Raw genomic sequence first — 20,608 nt, 5'->3', positions numbered from 1 at the left:
TTCACACTGGTTGCAATTCTTCCTGTTATAGGATGGAAAGACTGTTGTATTTTTATTGTATCATATGCTTCTGGCGTTGACTCCTTAGGTCCTAACTATTCGATGTGGTGGAGCAACGCCCTAGAGTGAAGCCTAGGTTGCCCGAAACGAAGAAATGACCATAACTTTCACACTGGTTACAATTATTCCTGTTACACGATGGACAAACTGTTGTATTTTTATTGTATTTTATGCTTCTGGCGTTTAATTCTATGTCCCTAGCCATTCGATCTGGTGGAGCAACGACCTAGAGTGAAGCCTAGGTTGCCCGAAACGTAGAAATGACCATAACTTTCACACTGTTTGCAATTATTCATTTTATACGATCGAACAACTGTTATATTTATATTGTATTTTCTGCTTCTGGCGTTGACTTCTAAGGCCGTAGCTATTCGATGTGGTGGAGCAACGCCCTAGAGTGAAGCCTAGGTTGACCGGAATGTTGAAATGACCATATCTTTCATACTGGTTGCAATTATTCCTGTTATAGGATGGAAATATTGTTTTATTTTTATTGTATTTTATGCTTCAGGCGTTGTCTTCTAAGGTCGTAGCTATTCTACGTAGTGGAGCAACTCCCTAGAGTGAAGCCTAGGTTGCCCGGAACGTAGAAATGACCATTACCTTCACACTTGTTGCAATAATTCGTTTTATACGGAGGAAAAACTTTTGTATTGATATTGTTTTTTCTGCTTCTGGCGTTGTCTTCTAAGGCCGTAGCTATTCGATGTAGTGGAGCAACGCCCTAGACTGAAGCCTAGGTTGCCCGGAATGTAGAAATGGCCATATCTTTCATACTGGTTACAATTATTCCTGTTATACGATGGAAAAACTGTTGTATTTTTATTGTATTTTATGCTTCTAGCGTTGTCTTCTAAGGTCGTAGCTATTCTACGTAGTGGAGCAACGCCCTAGAGTGAAGCATAGGTTGCCCGGAACGTAGAAATGACCATTACCTTCACACTTGTTGCAATCATTCGTTTTATACGAAGGAAAAACTTTTGTATTTATATTGTATTTTATGCTTTTGGCGCTGACTTCTTAGGCCCTAACTATTCGATCTGGTGGAACAACGGCCTATGGTGGAGCCTAGGTTGCCCTGAACGTAAAAATGACCATAACTTTCGCACTCGTTGCAATTATTCGTTTTATACGATGGAAAAACCGTTGTATTTATTTTGTATATTATGCTTCGGGCGTTGACTTCCAAGGCCCTAACTATTCGATGTGGTGGAACAACGCCCTAGAGCGAAGCTTAGACTGCCCGGAACGTAGAAATGACCATACCTTTCACAGTCGTTGCAATTATTCGTTTTATACGATGGAAAAACTGTTGCATTTTTATTGTATTTTATGCTTCTGGTGTAGAATTGTAAGTCTCTAACTATTCCATCTCGTGGAGCGACGCCCTAGAGTGAAGCCTAGGTTGCCCGGAACTTAGAAATGACCATTACTTTCACACTGTTTGCAAATATACATTACATACGATGGAAAAGCTGTTGTATTTATATTGTATTTTATGCTTCTAGCGCTGACTTCTTAGGCCCTACCTATTTGATCTGGTGGAGCACGGCCTTAGAGTGAAGCCTAGGTTGCCCGGATCGTAGAAAAGGCCATCACCTTCACACTGGTTGCAATCATTCCTGTTATACGATGGAAAAACTGTTGTATTTTGATTGTATTTTATGCTTCGGGCGTTGACTTCTAAGGCCCTAACTATTCGATCTAGTGGACCAACGCGCTAGAGTGAAGCCTAGGTTGCCCGGGACATAGAAATAACCATTACCATCACACGGTTTGCAATTATTCGTTATATACGATGGAAAAACTGTTGCATTTATATTGTATTTTATGCTGCTGGCGTTGACTTCTTAAGCCTTAGCTATTCGATCTGGTGGAGCAACGCCCTAGAGTGAAGCCTAGGTTGCCCGGAACGTTGAAATGACCATTACCATCACACTGGTTGCAATTATTCATTTTATACGATGGAAAAACTGTTGTATTTTTATTGTATTTTATGCTCCGGGCGTAGACCTCTTAGGCCCTAGCTATTCGATCTGGTCGAGCAACGCTCTAGAGTGAAGCCTAGGTTGCCCGGAACTTAGAAATGGCCATAACTTTTACACTGGTTGCAGTTATTCCTGTTATACGATGGAAAAACTGTCGTATTCTTATTGTATTTTTTGCTTTTGGTATTGAATTCTAAGTCGCTAGCTATTCGATCTGGTGGAGCAACGCCCTAGAGCGAAACCTAGGTTGTCCGGAACGTAGAAGTGACCATTACCTTCACACTGGTTGCAATCGTTCCTGTTATACGATGAACAAACTGTTGTATTTGAATTGTGTTTTACGCTTCTGGCGTGGACTTCTTAGGCCTTAGCTATTCGATCTGGTGGAGCAACGCCCTAGAGTGAAGCCTAGGTTGCCCGGAACGTTGAAATGACCATTACCATCACATTGGTTGCAATTACTCGTTTTATGCGATGGAAAAACTGTTGTATTTTTATTGCATTTTATGCTCCGGGCGTAGACCTCTAAGGCCCTAGCTATTCGATCTATTCGAGCAACGCCCTAGAGTGAAGCCTATGTTGCCCGGAATGCAGAAATGACCATAGCTTTCACACTGGTTGCAATTATTCCTGTTGTACGATGAAAATCTGTTGTATTTTTAATGTATTTTATGCTTCTGGCGTTGAATTTTAAGTCCCTAGCTATTCGATCTGGTGGAGAAACGCCCTAGTGTGAAGACTAGGTTGCCCTGAACGTAGAAATGGTCATAACTTTCACACTGGTTGCAGTTATTCCTGTCATACGATGGAAAAACTGTTGTATTCTTATTGTATTTTTTGCTTTTGGTTTTGAATTCTAAGTCGCTAGCTATTCGATCAGGTGGATCAACGCCCTAGAGTGAAGCCTAGGTTGCCCGCAACGTTGAAATGACCATTACCATCACACTGGTTGCAATTATTCATTTTATACGATGGAAAAACTGTTGTATCTTTATTGTATTTTATGCTCTGGGCGTAGACCTCTAAGGCCCTAGCTATTCGATCTGGGCGAGCAACGCCCTAGAGTGAAGCCTAGGCTGTCCGAAACGTAGAAATGACCATTAATTTCACTCTGGTTGCAATTATTCATGCTATACGATGGAAAAACTATTGCATTTTTATTGCATTTTCTGCTTCTGGCATTGACTTCTAAGGTCCTAGCTATTCGATCTGGTGGGGCAACGTCCAAGAGTGAAGCCTATGTTGCCCGGAACGTAGAAATGACCATTACCTTCACACTGGTTGCAATTCTTCCTGTTATAGGATGGAAAGACTGTTGTATTTTTATTGTATCATATGCTTCTGGCGTTGACTCCTTAGGTCCTAACTATTCGATGTGGTGGAGCAACGCCCTAGAGTGAAGCCTAGGTTGCCCGAAACGAAGAAATGACCATAACTTTCACACTGGTTACAATTATTCCTGTTACACGATGGACAAACTGTTGTATTTTTATTGTATTTTATGCTTCTGGCGTTTAATTCTATGTCCCTAGCCATTCGATCTGGTGGAGCAACGACCTAGAGTGAAGCCTAGGTTGCCCGAAACGTAGAAATGACCATAACTTTCACACTGTTTGCAATTATTCATTTTATACGATCGAACAACTGTTATATTTATATTGTATTTTCTGCTTCTGGCGTTGACTTCTAAGGCCGTAGCTATTCGATGTGGTGGAGCAACGCCCTAGAGTGAAGCCTAGGTTGACCGGAATGTTGAAATGACCATATCTTTCATACTGGTTGCAATTATTCCTGTTATAGGATGGAAATATTGTTTTATTTTTATTGTATTTTATGCTTCAGGCGTTGTCTTCTAAGGTCGTAGCTATTCTACGTAGTGGAGCAACTCCCTAGAGTGAAGCCTAGGTTGCCCGGAACGTAGAAATGACCATTACCTTCACACTTGTTGCAATAATTCGTTTTATACGGAGGAAAAACTTTTGTATTGATATTGTTTTTTCTGCTTCTGGCGTTGTCTTCTAAGGCCGTAGCTATTCGATGTAGTGGAGCAACGCCCTAGACTGAAGCCTAGGTTGCCCGGAATGTAGAAATGGCCATATCTTTCATACTGGTTACAATTATTCCTGTTATACGATGGAAAAACTGTTGTATTTTTATTGTATTTTATGCTTCTAGCGTTGTCTTCTAAGGTCGTAGCTATTCTACGTAGTGGAGCAACGCCCTAGAGTGAAGCATAGGTTGCCCGGAACGTAGAAATGACCATTACCTTCACACTTGTTGCAATCATTCGTTTTATACGAAGGAAAAACTTTTGTATTTATATTGTATTTTATGCTTTTGGCGCTGACTTCTTAGGCCCTAACTATTCGATCTGGTGGAACAACGGCCTATGGTGGAGCCTAGGTTGCCCTGAACGTAAAAATGACCATAACTTTCGCACTCGTTGCAATTATTCGTTTTATACGATGGAAAAACCGTTGTATTTATTTTGTATATTATGCTTCGGGCGTTGACTTCCAAGGCCCTAACTATTCGATGTGGTGGAACAACGCCCTAGAGCGAAGCCTAGACTGCCCGGAACGTAGAAATGACCATACCTTTCACAGTCGTTGCAATTATTCGTTTTATACGATGGAAAAACTGTTGCATTTTTATTGTATTTTATGCTTCTGGTGTAGAATTGTAAGTCTCTAACTATTCCATCTCGTGGAGCGACGCCCTAGAGTGAAGCCTAGGTTGCCCGGAACTTAGAAATGACCATTACTTTCACACTGTTTGCAAATATACATTACATACGATGGAAAAGCTGTTGTATTTATATTGTATTTTATGCTTCTAGCGCTGACTTCTTAGGCCCTACCTATTTGATCTGGTGGAGCACGGCCTTAGAGTGAAGCCTAGGTTGCCCGGATCGTAGAAAAGGCCATCACCTTCACACTGGTTGCAATCATTCCTGTTATACGATGGAAAAACTGTTGTATTTTGATTGTATTTTATGCTTCGGGCGTTGACTTCTAAGGCCCTAACTATTCGATCTAGTGGACCAACGCGCTAGAGTGAAGCCTAGGTTGCCCGGGACATAGAAATAACCATTACCATCACACGGTTTGCAATTATTCGTTATATACGATGGAAAAACTGTTGCATTTATATTGTATTTTATGCTGCTGGCGTTGACTTCTTAAGCCTTAGCTATTCGATCTGGTGGAGCAACGCCCTAGAGTGAAGCCTAGGTTGCCCGGAACGTTGAAATGACCATTACCATCACACTGGTTGCAATTATTCATTTTATACGATGGAAAAACTGTTGTATTTTTATTGTATTTTATGCTCCGGGCGTAGACCTCTTAGGCCCTAGCTATTCGATCTGGTCGAGCAACGCTCTAGAGTGAAGCCTAGGTTGCCCGGAACTTAGAAATGGCCATAACTTTTACACTGGTTGCAGTTATTCCTGTTATACGATGGAAAAACTGTCGTATTCTTATTGTATTTTTTGCTTTTGGTATTGAATTCTAAGTCGCTAGCTATTCGATCTGGTGGAGCAACGCCCTAGAGCGAAACCTAGGTTGTCCGGAACGTAGAAGTGACCATTACCTTCACACTGGTTGCAATCGTTCCTGTTATACGATGAACAAACTGTTGTATTTGAATTGTGTTTTACGCTTCTGGCGTGGACTTCTTAGGCCTTAGCTATTCGATCTGGTGGAGCAACGCCCTAGAGTGAAGCCTAGGTTGCCCGGAACGTTGAAATGACCATTACCATCACATTGGTTGCAATTACTCGTTTTATGCGATGGAAAAACTGTTGTATTTTTATTGCATTTTATGCTCCGGGCGTAGACCTCTAAGGCCCTAGCTATTCGATCTATTCGAGCAACGCCCTAGAGTGAAGCCTATGTTGCCCGGAATGCAGAAATGACCATAGCTTTCACACTGGTTGCAATTATTCCTGTTGTACGATGAAAATCTGTTGTATTTTTAATGTATTTTATGCTTCTGGCGTTGAATTTTAAGTCCCTAGCTATTCGATCTGGTGGAGAAACGCCCTAGTGTGAAGACTAGGTTGCCCTGAACGTAGAAATGGTCATAACTTTCACACTGGTTGCAGTTATTCCTGTCATACGATGGAAAAACTGTTGTATTCTTATTGTATTTTTTGCTTTTGGTTTTGAATTCTAAGTCGCTAGCTATTCGATCAGGTGGATCAACGCCCTAGAGTGAAGACTAGGTTGCCCGCAACGTTGAAATGACCATTACCATCACACTGGTTGCAATTATTCATTTTATACGATGGAAAAACTGTTGTATCTTTATTGTATTTTATGCTCTGGGCGTAGACCTCTAAGGCCCTAGCTATTCGCTCTGGGCTAGCAACGCCCTAGAGTGAAGCCTAGGCTGTCCGAAACGTAGAAATGACCATTAATTTCACTCTGGTTGCAATTATTCATGCTATACGATGGAAAAACTATTGCATTTTTATTGCATTTTCTGCTTCTGGCATTGACTTCTAAGGTCCTAGCTATTCGATCTGGTGGGGCAACGTCCAAGAGAGAAGCCTATGTTGCCCGGAACGTAGAAATGACCATTACCTTCACACTGGTTGCAATTCTTCCTGTTATAGGATGGAAAGACTGTTGTATTTTTATTGTATCATATGCTTCTGGCGTTGACTCCTTAGGCCCTAACTATTCGATGTGGTGGAGCAACGCCCTAGAGTGAAGCCTAGGTTGCCCGAAACGAAGAAATGACCATAACTTTCACACTGGTTACAATTATTCCTGTTACACGATGGACACACTGTTGTATTTTTATTGTATTTTATGCTTCTGGCGTTTAATTCTATGTCCCTAGCCATTCGATCTGGTGGAGCAACGACCTAGAGTGAAGCCTAGGTTGCCCGAAACGTAGAAATGACCATAACTTTCACGCTGGTTGCAATTATTCGTTTTATACGATGGAAAAACAGTTGTATCTTTACAGTATTTTATGCTTCTGGCGTTGACTTCTAAGGTCCTAGCTAATCGATCTGGTGGGCAACGTCCAAGGGTGAAGCCTATGTAGCCCGGTACGTAGAAATGACCATTAGTTTCACACTGGTTGGAAATTATTCTTTTTATACTATGGAAAAACTGTTGTATTTATTTTGCATTTTATGTCTCTGGCATCGACTTCTTGGGCCCTAGCTATTGGATCTGGTCGACCAACGCCGTAGAGTGAAGCCTCGGTTGCCCTGAACGTAGAAATGACCATTACATTCACACTGGTTGCAATTATTCCTGTTATACGATGGAAAGACTGTTGTATTTTTATAGTATCATATGCTTCTGGCGTTGACTTCTAAGGCCCGAACTATTCGATGTGGTGGAGCAACGCCCTAGAGTGAAGCCTAGGTTGCCCGAAACGCAGAAATGACCATAACTTTCACCCTGGTTACAATTATTCCTGTTACACGATGCACAAACTGTTGTATTTTTATTGTATTTTATGCTTCTGGCGTTGAATTCTATGTCCCTGACCATTCGATCTGGTGAAGCAACGCCCTAGAGTGAAGCCTGGGTTGCCCGGAACGTAGAAATGACCATTACCTTCACACTTGTTGCAATCATTCGTTTTATACGAAGGAAAAACTTTTGTATTTATATTGTATTTTATGCTTCTGGCGTTGACTTCTTAGGCCCTAACTGTTCGATCTGGTGGAACAACGACCTAGGGTGGAGCCTAGGTTGCCTTGAACGTAAAAATGACCATAACATTCACACTCGTTGCAATTATTCGTTTTATAGGATGGAAAAACCGTTGTATTTATTTTGTATTTTATGCTTCGGGCGTTGACTTCTAAGGCCCTAACTATGCGATGTGGTGGAGCAACGCCCTGGAGTGAAACCTAAACAGCCCGCAACGTAGAAATGACCATTAACTTCACGCTTGTTGCAATTATTCCTTTTATGCGACGAACAAACTGTGGTATTTTTATAGAATTTTGTGCTTCAGGCGTTGACTTCTAAGGCCGTAGCTATTCGATGTGCTGGAGCAACGGCCTAGAGTGAAGCCTAGGTTGCCCGGAACGTAGGAATGACCATTCCTTCCACACTGTTTGCAATTATTCATTTTATACAATGGAAAAGCTGTTGTATTTATATTGTATTTTATGCTTCTGGCGTTGACTTCTGAGGCCGTAGCTATTCGATGTGGTGGAGCAACGCCCTAGAGTGAAGCCTAGGTTGCCCGGAATGTAGAAATGACCATATCTTTCATAGTGGTTGCAATTATTCCTGTCATACGATGGAAAAACTGTTGTATTTTTATTGTATTTTATGCTTCAGGCGTTGTCTTCTAAGGCCCTAACTATTCGATGTGGTGGCGTAACGACCTAGAGTGAAGTCTAGGTTGCCCGAAACGTAGGAATGACAATAACTTTCACACTGGTTGCAAGTATTCATGGTATACGATGGAAAACCTGTTGTATTTTTATTGTATTTTATACTTCTGGCGTTGACTGCTTAGGCCCTGACCATTCGATCTGGTGAAGCAACGCCCTAGAGTGAAGCCTAGGCTGTCCGAAACGTAGAAATGACCATTAATTTCACTCTGGTTGCAATTATTCATGCTATACGATGGAAAAACTGTTGCATTTCTATTGCATTTTCTGCTTCTGGCATTGACTTCTAAGGTCCTAGCTATTCGATCTGGTGGGGCAACGTCCAAGAGTGAAGCCTATGTTGCCCGGAACGTAGAAATGACCATTACCTTCACACTGGTTGCATTTATTCCTGTTATACGATGGATAGACTGTTGCATTTTTACTGTATCATATGCTTCTGGCGTTGACGTCTTAGGCCCTAACTATTCGATGTGGTGGAGCAACGCCCTAGAGTGAAGCCTAGGTTGCCCGGAACGTGGAAATGACTATCACTTTCACACTGGTTGCAAGTATTCGTGTTATACGATGGAAAAACTGTTGCATTTTTATTTTATTTTATGCTTTGGGTGTTGACTTCTAAGGCCCTTACTATTCGATCTAGTGGACCAACGCGCTAGAGTGAAGCCTAGGTTGCCCGGGACATAGAAATAACCATTACCATCACACGGTTTGCAATTATTCGTTATATACGATGGAAAAACTGTTGCATTTATATTGTATTTTATGCTGCTGGCGTTGACTTCTTAAGCCTTAGCTATTCGATCTGGTGGAGCAACGCCCTAGAGTGAAGCCTAGGTTGCCCGGAACGTTGAAATGACCATTACCATCACACTGGTTGCAATTATTCATTTTATACGATGGAAAAACTGTTGTATTTTTATTGTATTTTATGCTCCGGGCGTAGACCTTTTAGGCCCTAGCTATTCGATCTGGTCGAGCAACGCTCTAGAGTGAAGCCTAGGTTGCCCGGAACTTAGAAATGGCCATAACTTTTACACTGGTTGCAGTTATTCCTGTTATACGATGGAAAAACTGTCGTATTCTTATTGTATTTTTTGCTTTTGGTATTGAATTCTAAGTCGCTAGCTATTCGATCTGGTGGAGCAACGCCCTAGAGCGAAGCCTAGGTTGTCCGGAACGTAGAAGTGACCATTACCTTCACACTGGCTGCAATCGTTCCTGTTATACGATGAACAAACTGTTGTATTTAAATTGTGTTTTACGCTTCTGGCGTGGACTTCTTAGGCCTTAGCTATTCGATCTGGTGGAGCAACGCCCTAGAGTGAAGCCTAGGTTGCCCGGAACGTTGAAATGACCATTACCATCACATTGGTTGCAATTACTCGTTTTATGCGATGGAAAAACTGTTGTATTTTTATTGCATTTTATGCTCCGGGCGTAGACCTCTAAGGCCCTAGCTATTCGATCTATTCGAGCAACGCCCTAGAGTGAAGCCTATGTTGCCCGGAATGCAGAAATGACCATAGCTTTCACACTGGTTGCAATTATTCCTGTTGTACGATGAAAATCTGTTGTATTTTTAATGTATTTTATGCTTCTGGCGTTGAATTCTAAGTCCCTAGCTATTCGATCTGGTGGAGAAACGCCCTAGTGTGAAGACTAGGTTGCCCTGAACGTAGAAATGGTCATAACTTTCACACTGGTTGCAGTTATTCCTGTCATACGATGGAAAAACTGTTGTATTCTTATTGTATTTTTTGCTTTTGGTTTTGAATTCTAAGTCGCTAGCTATTCGATCAGGTGGATCAACGCCCTAGAGTGAAGACTAGGTTGCCCGCAACGTTGAAATGACCATTACCATCACACTGGTTGCAATTATTCATTTTATACGATGGAAAAACTGTTGTATCTTTATTGTATTTTATGCTCTGGGCGTAGACCTCTAAGGCCCTAGCTATTCGCTCTGGGCTAGCAACGCCCTAGAGTGAAGCCTAGGCTGTCCGAAACGTAGAAATGACCATTAATTTCACTCTGGTTGCAATTATTCATGCTATACGATGGAAAAACTATTGCATTTTTATTGCATTTTCTGCTTCTGGCATTGACTTCTAAGGTCCTAGCTATTCGATCTGGTGGGGCAACGTCCAAGAGAGAAGCCTATGTTGCCCGGAACGTAGAAATGACCATTACCTTCACACTGGTTGCAATTCTTCCTGTTATAGGATGGAAAGACTGTTGTATTTTTATTGTATCATATGCTTCTGGCGTTGACTCCTTAGGCCCTAACTATTCGATGTGGTGGAGCAACGCCCTAGAGTGAAGCCTAGGTTGCCCGAAACGAAGAAATGACCATAACTTTCACACTGGTTACAATTATTCCTGTTACACGATGGACACACTGTTGTATTTTTATTGTATTTTATGCTTCTGGCGTTTAATTCTATGTCCCTAGCCATTCGATCTGGTGGAGCAACGACCTAGAGTGAAGCCTAGGTTGCCCGAAACGTAGAAATGACCATAACTTTCACGCTGGTTGCAATTATTCGTTTTATACGATGGAAAAACAGTTGTATCTTTACAGTATTTTATGCTTCTGGCGTTGACTTCTAAGGTCCTAGCTAATCGATCTGGTGGGCAACGTCCAAGGGTGAAGCCTATGTAGCCCGGTACGTAGAAATGACCATTAGTTTCACACTGGTTGGAAATTATTCTTTTTATACTATGGAAAAACTGTTGTATTTATTTTGCATTTTATGTCTCTGGCATCGACTTCTTGGGCCCTAGCTATTGGATCTGGTCGACCAACGCCGTAGAGTGAAGCCTCGGTTGCCCTGAACGTAGAAATGACCATTACATTCACACTGGTTGCAATTATTCCTGTTATACGATGGAAAGACTGTTGTATTTTTATAGTATCATATGCTTCTGGCGTTGACTTCTAAGGCCCGAACTATTCGATGTGGTGGAGCAACGCCCTAGAGTGAAGCCTAGGTTGCCCGAAACGCAGAAATGACCATAACTTTCACCCTGGTTACAATTATTCCTGTTACACGATGCACAAACTGTTGTATTTTTATTGTATTTTATGCTTCTGGCGTTGAATTCTATGTCCCTGACCATTCGATCTGGTGAAGCAACGCCCTAGAGTGAAGCCTGGGTTGCCCGGAACGTAGAAATGACCATTACCTTCACACTTGTTGCAATCATTCGTTTTATACGAAGGAAAAACTTTTGTATTTATATTGTATTTTATGCTTCTGGCGTTGACTTCTTAGGCCCTAACTGTTCGATCTGGTGGAACAACGACCTAGGGTGGAGCCTAGGTTGCCTTGAACGTAAAAATGACCATAACATTCACACTCGTTGCAATTATTCGTTTTATAGGATGGAAAAACCGTTGTATTTATTTTGTATTTTATGCTTCGGGCGTTGACTTCTAAGGCCCTAACTATGCGATGTGGTGGAGCAACGCCCTGGAGTGAAACCTAAACAGCCCGCAACGTAGAAATGACCATTAACTTCACGCTTGTTGCAATTATTCCTTTTATGCGACGAACAAACTGTGGTATTTTTATAGAATTTTGTGCTTCAGGCGTTGACTTCTAAGGCCGTAGCTATTCGATGTGCTGGAGCAACGGCCTAGAGTGAAGCCTAGGTTGCCCGGAACGTAGGAATGACCATTCCTTCCACACTGTTTGCAATTATTCATTTTATACAATGGAAAAGCTGTTGTATTTATATTGTATTTTATGCTTCTGGCGTTGACTTCTGAGGCCGTAGCTATTCGATGTGGTGGAGCAACGCCCTAGAGTGAAGCCTAGGTTGCCCGGAATGTAGAAATGACCATATCTTTCATAGTGGTTGCAATTATTCCTGTCATACGATGGAAAAACTGTTGTATTTTTATTGTATTTTATGCTTCAGGCGTTGTCTTCTAAGGCCCTAACTATTCGATGTGGTGGCGTAACGACCTAGAGTGAAGTCTAGGTTGCCCGAAACGTAGGAATGACAATAACTTTCACACTGGTTGCAAGTATTCATGGTATACGATGGAAAACCTGTTGTATTTTTATTGTATTTTATACTTCTGGCGTTGACTGCTTAGGCCCTGACCATTCGATCTGGTGAAGCAACGCCCTAGAGTGAAGCCTAGGCTGTCCGAAACGTAGAAATGACCATTAATTTCACTCTGGTTGCAATTATTCATGCTATACGATGGAAAAACTGTTGCATTTCTATTGCATTTTCTGCTTCTGGCATTGACTTCTAAGGTCCTAGCTATTCGATCTGGTGGGGCAACGTCCAAGAGTGAAGCCTATGTTGCCCGGAACGTAGAAATGACCATTACCTTCACACTGGTTGCATTTATTCCTGTTATACGATGGATAGACTGTTGCATTTTTACTGTATCATATGCTTCTGGCGTTGACGTCTTAGGCCCTAACTATTCGATGTGGTGGAGCAACGCCCTAGAGTGAAGCCTAGGTTGCCCGGAACGTGGAAATGACTATCACTTTCACACTGGTTGCAAGTATTCGTGTTATACGATGGAAAAACTGTTGCATTTTTATTTTATTTTATGCTTTGGGTGTTGACTTCTAAGGCCCTTACTATTCGATCTAGTGGACCAACGCGCTAGAGTGAAGCCTAGGTTGCCCGGGACATAGAAATAACCATTACCATCACACGGTTTGCAATTATTCGTTATATACGATGGAAAAACTGTTGCATTTATATTGTATTTTATGCTGCTGGCGTTGACTTCTTAAGCCTTAGCTATTCGATCTGGTGGAGCAACGCCCTAGAGTGAAGCCTAGGTTGCCCGGAACGTTGAAATGACCATTACCATCACACTGGTTGCAATTATTCATTTTATACGATGGAAAAACTGTTGTATTTTTATTGTATTTTATGCTCCGGGCGTAGACCTTTTAGGCCCTAGCTATTCGATCTGGTCGAGCAACGCTCTAGAGTGAAGCCTAGGTTGCCCGGAACTTAGAAATGGCCATAACTTTTACACTGGTTGCAGTTATTCCTGTTATACGATGGAAAAACTGTCGTATTCTTATTGTATTTTTTGCTTTTGGTATTGAATTCTAAGTCGCTAGCTATTCGATCTGGTGGAGCAACGCCCTAGAGCGAAGCCTAGGTTGTCCGGAACGTAGAAGTGACCATTACCTTCACACTGGCTGCAATCGTTCCTGTTATACGATGAACAAACTGTTGTATTTAAATTGTGTTTTACGCTTCTGGCGTGGACTTCTTAGGCCTTAGCTATTCGATCTGGTGGAGCAACGCCCTAGAGTGAAGCCTAGGTTGCCCGGAACGTTGAAATGACCATTACCATCACATTGGTTGCAATTACTCGTTTTATGCGATGGAAAAACTGTTGTATTTTTATTGCATTTTATGCTCCGGGCGTAGACCTCTAAGGCCCTAGCTATTCGATCTATTCGAGCAACGCCCTAGAGTGAAGCCTATGTTGCCCGGAATGCAGAAATGACCATAGCTTTCACACTGGTTGCAATTATTCCTGTTGTACGATGAAAATCTGTTGTATTTTTAATGTATTTTATGCTTCTGGCGTTGAATTCTAAGTCCCTAGCTATTCGATCTGGTGGAGAAACGCCCTAGTGTGAAGACTAGGTTGCCCTGAACGTAGAAATGGTCATAACTTTCACACTGGTTGCAGTTATTCCTGTCATACGATGGAAAAACTGTTGTATTCTTATCGTATTTTTTGCTTTTGGTTTTGAATTCTAAGTCGCTAGCTATTCGATCAGGTGGATCAACGCCCTAGAGTGAAGCCTAGGTTGCCCGCAACGTTGAAATGACCATTACCATCACACTGGTTGCAATTATTCATTTTATACGATGGAAAAACTGTTGTATCTTTATTGTATTTTATGCTCTGGGCGTAGACCTCTAAGGCCCTAGCTATTCGATCTGGGCGAGCAACGCCCTAGAGTGAAGCCTAGGCTGTCCGAAACGTAGAAATGACCATTAATTTCACTCTGGTTGCAATTATTCATGCTATACGATGGAAAAACTATTGCATTTTGATTGCATTTTCTGCTTCTGGCATTGACTTCTAAGGTCCTAGCTATTCGATCTGGTGGGGCAACGTCCAAGAGTGAAGCCTATGTTGCCCGGAACGTAGAAATGACCATTACCTTCACACTGGTTGCAATTCCTCCTGTTATAGGATGGAAAGACTGTTGTATTTTTATTGTATCATATGCTTCTGGCGTTGACTCCTTAGGCCCTAACTATTCGATGTGGTGGAGCAACGCCCTAGAGTGAAGCCTAGGTTGCCCGAAACGAAGAAATGACCATAACTTTCACACTGGTTACAATTATTCCTGTTACACGATGGACAAACTGTTGTATTTTTATTGTATTTTATGCTTCTGGCGTTTAATTCTATGTCCCTAGCCATTCGATCTGGTGGAGCAACGACCTAGAGTGAAGCCTAGGTTGCCCGAAACGTAGAAATGACCATAACTTTCACGCTGGTTGCAATTATTCGTTTTATACGATGGAAAAACAGTTGTATCTTTACTGCATTTTATGCTTCTGGCGTTGACTTCTAAGGTCCTAGCTAATCGATCTGGTGGGGCAACGTCCAAGGGTGAAGCCTATGTAGCCGGGTACGTAGAAATGACCATTAGTTTCACACTGGTTGGAATTATTCTTTTTATACGATGGAAAAACTGTTGTATTTATTTTGTATTTTATGTCTCTGGCGTTGACTTCTTAGGGCCTAGCTATTGGATTTGGTGGACCAACACCGTAGAGTGAATCCTCGGTTGCCCCGAACGTAGAAGTGACCATATCTTTCATACTGGTTGCAATTATTCCTGTTACACGATGGAAAAACTGTTGTATTTTTATTGTATATTATGCTTCAGGCGTTGTCTTCTAAGGTCGTAGCTATTCTACGTAGTGGAGCAACGCCCTAGGGTGAAGCCTAGGTTGCCCGGAGCGTAGAAATGACCATTACCTTCACACTTGTTGCAATCATTCGTTTTATACGAAGGAAAAACTTTTGTATTTATATTGTATTTTATGCATCTGGCGTTGACTTCTTAGGCCCTAACTATTCGATCTGGTGGAATAACGCCCTAGAGTGAAGCCTAGGTTGCCCGGAATGTAGAAATGACCATTACTTAGACACTGTTTGCAATTATTCATTTTATACAATGGAAAAGCTGTTGTATTTATATTGTATTTTATGCTTCTGGCGTTGAGTTCTTAGGCCCTGACCATTCGATCTGGTGGAGCAACGCCCTAGAGTGAGGCCTAGGCTGTCCGGAACGTAGAAATGACCATTCATTTCACTCTGGTTGCAATTATTCATGCTATACGATGGAAAAACTGTTGCATTTTAATTGCATTTTCTGCTTCTGGAATTGACTTCTAAGGTCCTAGCCATTCGATCTGGTGGGGTAACGTCCAAAAGCCTATGTTGCCCGGAACGCAGAAATGACCATTACCTTCACACTGGTTGCAATTGTTCTTGTTATACGATGGAAAGACTGTTGTATTTTTATTGTATTTTATGCTTCTGGCGTTGACTTCTAAGGCCCTAACTATTCGATGTGGTGGCGTAACGACCTAGAGTGAAGTCTAGGTTTCCCGAATCGTAGGAATGACAACAACTTACACTGGTTGCAAGTATTCATGGTATACGATGGAAAACCTGTTGTATTTTTATTGTATTTTATGCTTCTGGCGTTGACTTCTTAGGCCCTGACCATTCGATCTGGTGAAGCAACGCCCTAGAGTGAAGCCTAGGCTGTCCGAAACGTAGAAATGACCATTAATTTCACTCTGGTTGCAATTATTCATGCTATACGATGGAAAAACTATTGCATTTTTATTGCATTTTCTGCTTCTGGCATTGACTTCTAAGGTCCTAGCTATTCGATCTGGTGGGGCAACGTCCAAGAGTGACGCCTATGTTGCCCGGAACGTAGAAATGACCATTACCTTCACACTGGTTGCAATTCTTCCTGTTATAGGATGGAAAGACTGTTGTATTTTTATTGTATCATATGCTTCTGGCGTTGACTCCTTAGGCCCTAACTATTCGATGTGGTGGAGCAACGCCCTAGAGTGAAGCCTAGGTTGCCCGAAACGAAGAAATGACCATAACTTTCACACTGGTTACAATTATTCCTGTTACACGATGGACAAACTGTTGTATTTTTATTGTATTTTATGCTTCTGGCGTTTAATTCTATGTCACTAGCCATTCGATATGGTGGAGCAACGACCTAGAGTGAAGCCGAGGTTGCCCGAAACGTAGAAATGACCATAACTTTCACGCTGGTTGCAATTATTCGTTTTATACGAAGGAAAAACAGTTGTATCTTTACTGTATTTTATGCTTCTGGCGTTGACTTCTAAGGTCCTAGCTAATCGATCTGGTGGGCAACGTCCAAGGGTGAAGCCTATGTAGCCCGGTACGTAGAAATGACCATTAGTTTCACACTGGTTGGAATTATTCTTTTTATACTATGGAAAAACTGTTGTATTTATTTTGCATTTTATGTCTCTGGCGTTGACTTCTTAGGGCCTAGCTATTGGATTTGGTGGACCAACACCGTAGAGTGAATCCTCGGTTGCCCCGAACGTAGGAGTGACCATATCTTTCATACTGGTTGCAATTATTCCTGTTACACGATGGAAAAACTGTTGTATTTTTATTGTATATTATGCTTCAGGCGTTGTCTTCTAAGGTCGTAGCTATTCTACGTAGTGGAGCAACGCCCTAGGGTGAAGCCTAGGTTGCCCGGAGCGTAGAAATGACCATTATCTTCACACTTGTTGCAATCATTCGTTTTATACGAAGGAAAAACTTTTGTATTTATATTGTATTTTATGCTTCTGGCGTTGACTTCTTAGGCCCTAACTATTCGATCTGGTGGAATAACGCCCTAGAGTGAAGCCTAGGTTGCCCGGAATGTAGAAATGACCATTACTTAGACACTGTTTGCAATTATTCATTTTATACAATGGAAAAGCTGTTGTATTTATATTGTATTTTATGCTTCTGGCGTTGAGTTCTTAGGCCCTGACCATTCGATCTGGTGGAGCAACGCCCTAGAGTGAGGCCTAGGCTGTCCGGAACGTAGAAATGACCATTCATTTCACTCTGGTTGCAATTATTCATGCTATACGATGGAAAAACTGTTGCATTTTAATTGCATTTTCTGCTTCTGGAATTGACTTCTAAGGTCCTAGCCATTCGATCTGGTGGGGTAACGTCCAAAAGCCTATGTTGCCCGGAACGCAGAAATGACCATTACCTTCACACTGGTTGCAATTGTTCTTGTTATACGATGGAAAGACTGTTGTATTTTTATTGTATTTTATGCTTCTGGCGTTGACTTCTAAGGCCCTAACTATTCGATGTGGTGGCGTAACGACCTAGAGTGAAGTCTAGGTTTCCCGAATCGTAGGAATGACAACAACTTACACTGGTTGCAAGTATTCATGGTATACGATGGAAAACCTGTTGTATTTTTATTGTATTTTATGCTTCTGGCGTTGACTTCTTAGGCCCTGACCATTCGATCTGTTGAAGCAACGCCCTAGAGTGAAGCCTAGGCTGTCCGAAACGTAGAAATGACCATTAATTTCACTCTGGTTGCAATTATTCATGCTATACGATGGAAAAACTATTGCATTTTTATTGCATTTTCTGCTTCTGGCATTGACTTCTAAGGTCCTAGCTATTCGATCTGGTGGGGCAACGTCCAAGAGTGACGCCTATGTTGCCCGGAACGTAGAAATGACCATTACCTTCACACTGGTTGCAATTCTTCCTGTTATAGGATGGAAAGACTGTTGTATTTTTATTGTATCATATGCTTCTGGCGTTGACTCCTTAGGCCCTAACTATTCGATGTGGTGGAGCAACGCCCTAGAGTGAAGCCTAGGTTGCCCGAAACGAAGAAATGACCATAACTTTCACACTGGTTACAATTATTCCTGTTACACGATGGACAAACTGTTGTATTTTTATTGTATTTTATGCTTCTGGCGTTTAATTCTATGTCACTAGCCATTCGATATGGTGGAGCAACGACCTAGAGTGAAGCCGAGGTTGCCCGAAACGTAGAAATGACCATAACTTTCACGCTGGTTGCAATTATTCGTTTTATACGAAGGAAAAACAGTTGTATCTTTACTGTATTTTATGCTTCTGGCGTTGACTTCTAAGGTCCTAGATAATCGATCTGGTGGGCAACGTCCAAGGGTGAAGCCTATGTAGCCCGGTACGTAGAAATGACCATTAGTTTCACACTGGTTGGAATTATTCTTTTTATACTATGGAAAAACTGTTGTATTTATTTTGCATTTTATGTCTCTGGCATCGACTTCTTAGGCCCTAGCTATTGGATCTGGTCGACCAACGCCGTAGTGTGAAGCCTCGGTTGCCCTGAACGTAGAAATGACCATTGCTTTCACACTGTTTGCAATTATTCATTATATACGATCGAACAACTGTTACATTTATATTGTATTTTCTGCTTCTGGCGTTGACTTCTAAGGCCGTAGCTATTCGATGTGGTGGAGCAACGCCCTAGAGTGAGGCCTAGGTTGCCCGGAATGTAGAAATGACCATATCTTTCATACTGGTTGCAATTATTCCTGTTATACAATGGAGAAACTGTTGTATTTTTATTGTATTTTATGCTTCAGGCGTTGTCTTCTAAGGTCGTAGCTATTCTACGTAGTGGAGCAACGCCCTAGAGTGAAGCCTGGGTTGCCCGGAACGCAGAAATGACCATTACATTCACACTGGTTGCAATTATTCCTGTTATACGATGGAAAGACTGTTGTATTTTTATTGTATCATATGCTTCTGGCGTTGACTTCTAAGGCCCGAACTATTCGATGTGGTGGAGCAACGCCCTAGAGTGAAGCCTAGGTTGCCCGAAACGCAGAAATGACCATAACTTTCACCCTGGTTACAATTATTCCTGTTACACGATGGACAAACTGTTGTATTTTTATTGTATTTTATGCTTCTGGCGTTGAATTCTATGTCCCTGACCATTCGATCTGGTGAAGCAACGCCCTAGAGTGAAGCCTGGGTTGCCCGGAACGTAGAAATGACCATTACCTTCACACTTGTTGCAATCATTCGTTTTATACGAAGGAAAAACTTTTGTATTTATATTGTATTTTATGTTTCTGGCGTTGACTTCTTAGGCCCTAACTATTCGACCTGGTGGAGCAACGCCCTAGAGTGAAGCCTAGGTTGCCCGAAACGTAGAAATGTCCATTACTTTCACACTGGTTGCAATTATTCCCGTTACACGATGGACAAACTGTTGTATTTTTATGGTATTTTATGCTTCTGGCGTTGACTTCTAAGGCGCTAACTATTCGATCTGGTGGAGCAACGCCCTAGGGTGGAGCCTAGGTTGCCCGGAATGTAGAAATGACCATATCTTTCATACTGGTTGCAATTATTCCTGTTATACGATGGAAAAACTGTTGTATTTTTATTGTATTTTATGCTTCAGGCGGTGTCTTCTAAGGTCGTAGCTATTCTACGTAGTGGAGCAACGCCCTAGAGTGAAGCCTAGGTTGCCCGGAACGTAGAAATGACCATTACCTTCACACTTCTTGCAATCATTCGTTTTATACGAAGGAAAAACTTTTGTATTTATATTGTATTTTATGCTTCTGGCGTTGACTTCTTAGGCTCTAACTGTTCGATCTGGTGGAACAACGCCCTAGGGTGGAGCCTAGGTTGCCTTGAACGTAAAAATGACCATAACATTCACACTCGTTGCAATTATTCGTTTTATAGGATGGAAAAACCGTTGTATTTATTTTGTATTTTATGCTTCGGGCGTTGACTTCTAAGGCCCTAACCATGCGATGTGGTGAAGCAACGCCCTGGAGTGAAACCTAAACAGCCCGCAACGTAGAAATGACCATTATCTTCACGCTTGTTGCAATTATTCCTTTTATGCGACGAACAAACTGTGGTATTTTTATAGAATTTTTTGCTTCAGGCGTTGACTTCTAAGGCCGTAGCTATTCGATGTGCTGGAGCAACGGCCTAGAGTGAAGCCTAGGTTGCCCGGAACGTAGAAATGACCATTCCTTCCACACTGTTTGCAATTATTCATTTTATACAATGGAAAAGCTG

The sequence above is a fragment of the Calliopsis andreniformis genome, unplaced genomic scaffold (genome assembly GCF_051401765.1).
Source record: "Calliopsis andreniformis isolate RMS-2024a unplaced genomic scaffold, iyCalAndr_principal scaffold0007, whole genome shotgun sequence".
Lineage (NCBI taxonomy): Eukaryota > Metazoa > Arthropoda > Insecta > Hymenoptera > Andrenidae > Calliopsis > Calliopsis andreniformis.
Note: the sequence above shows the minus strand (reverse complement) of the source record.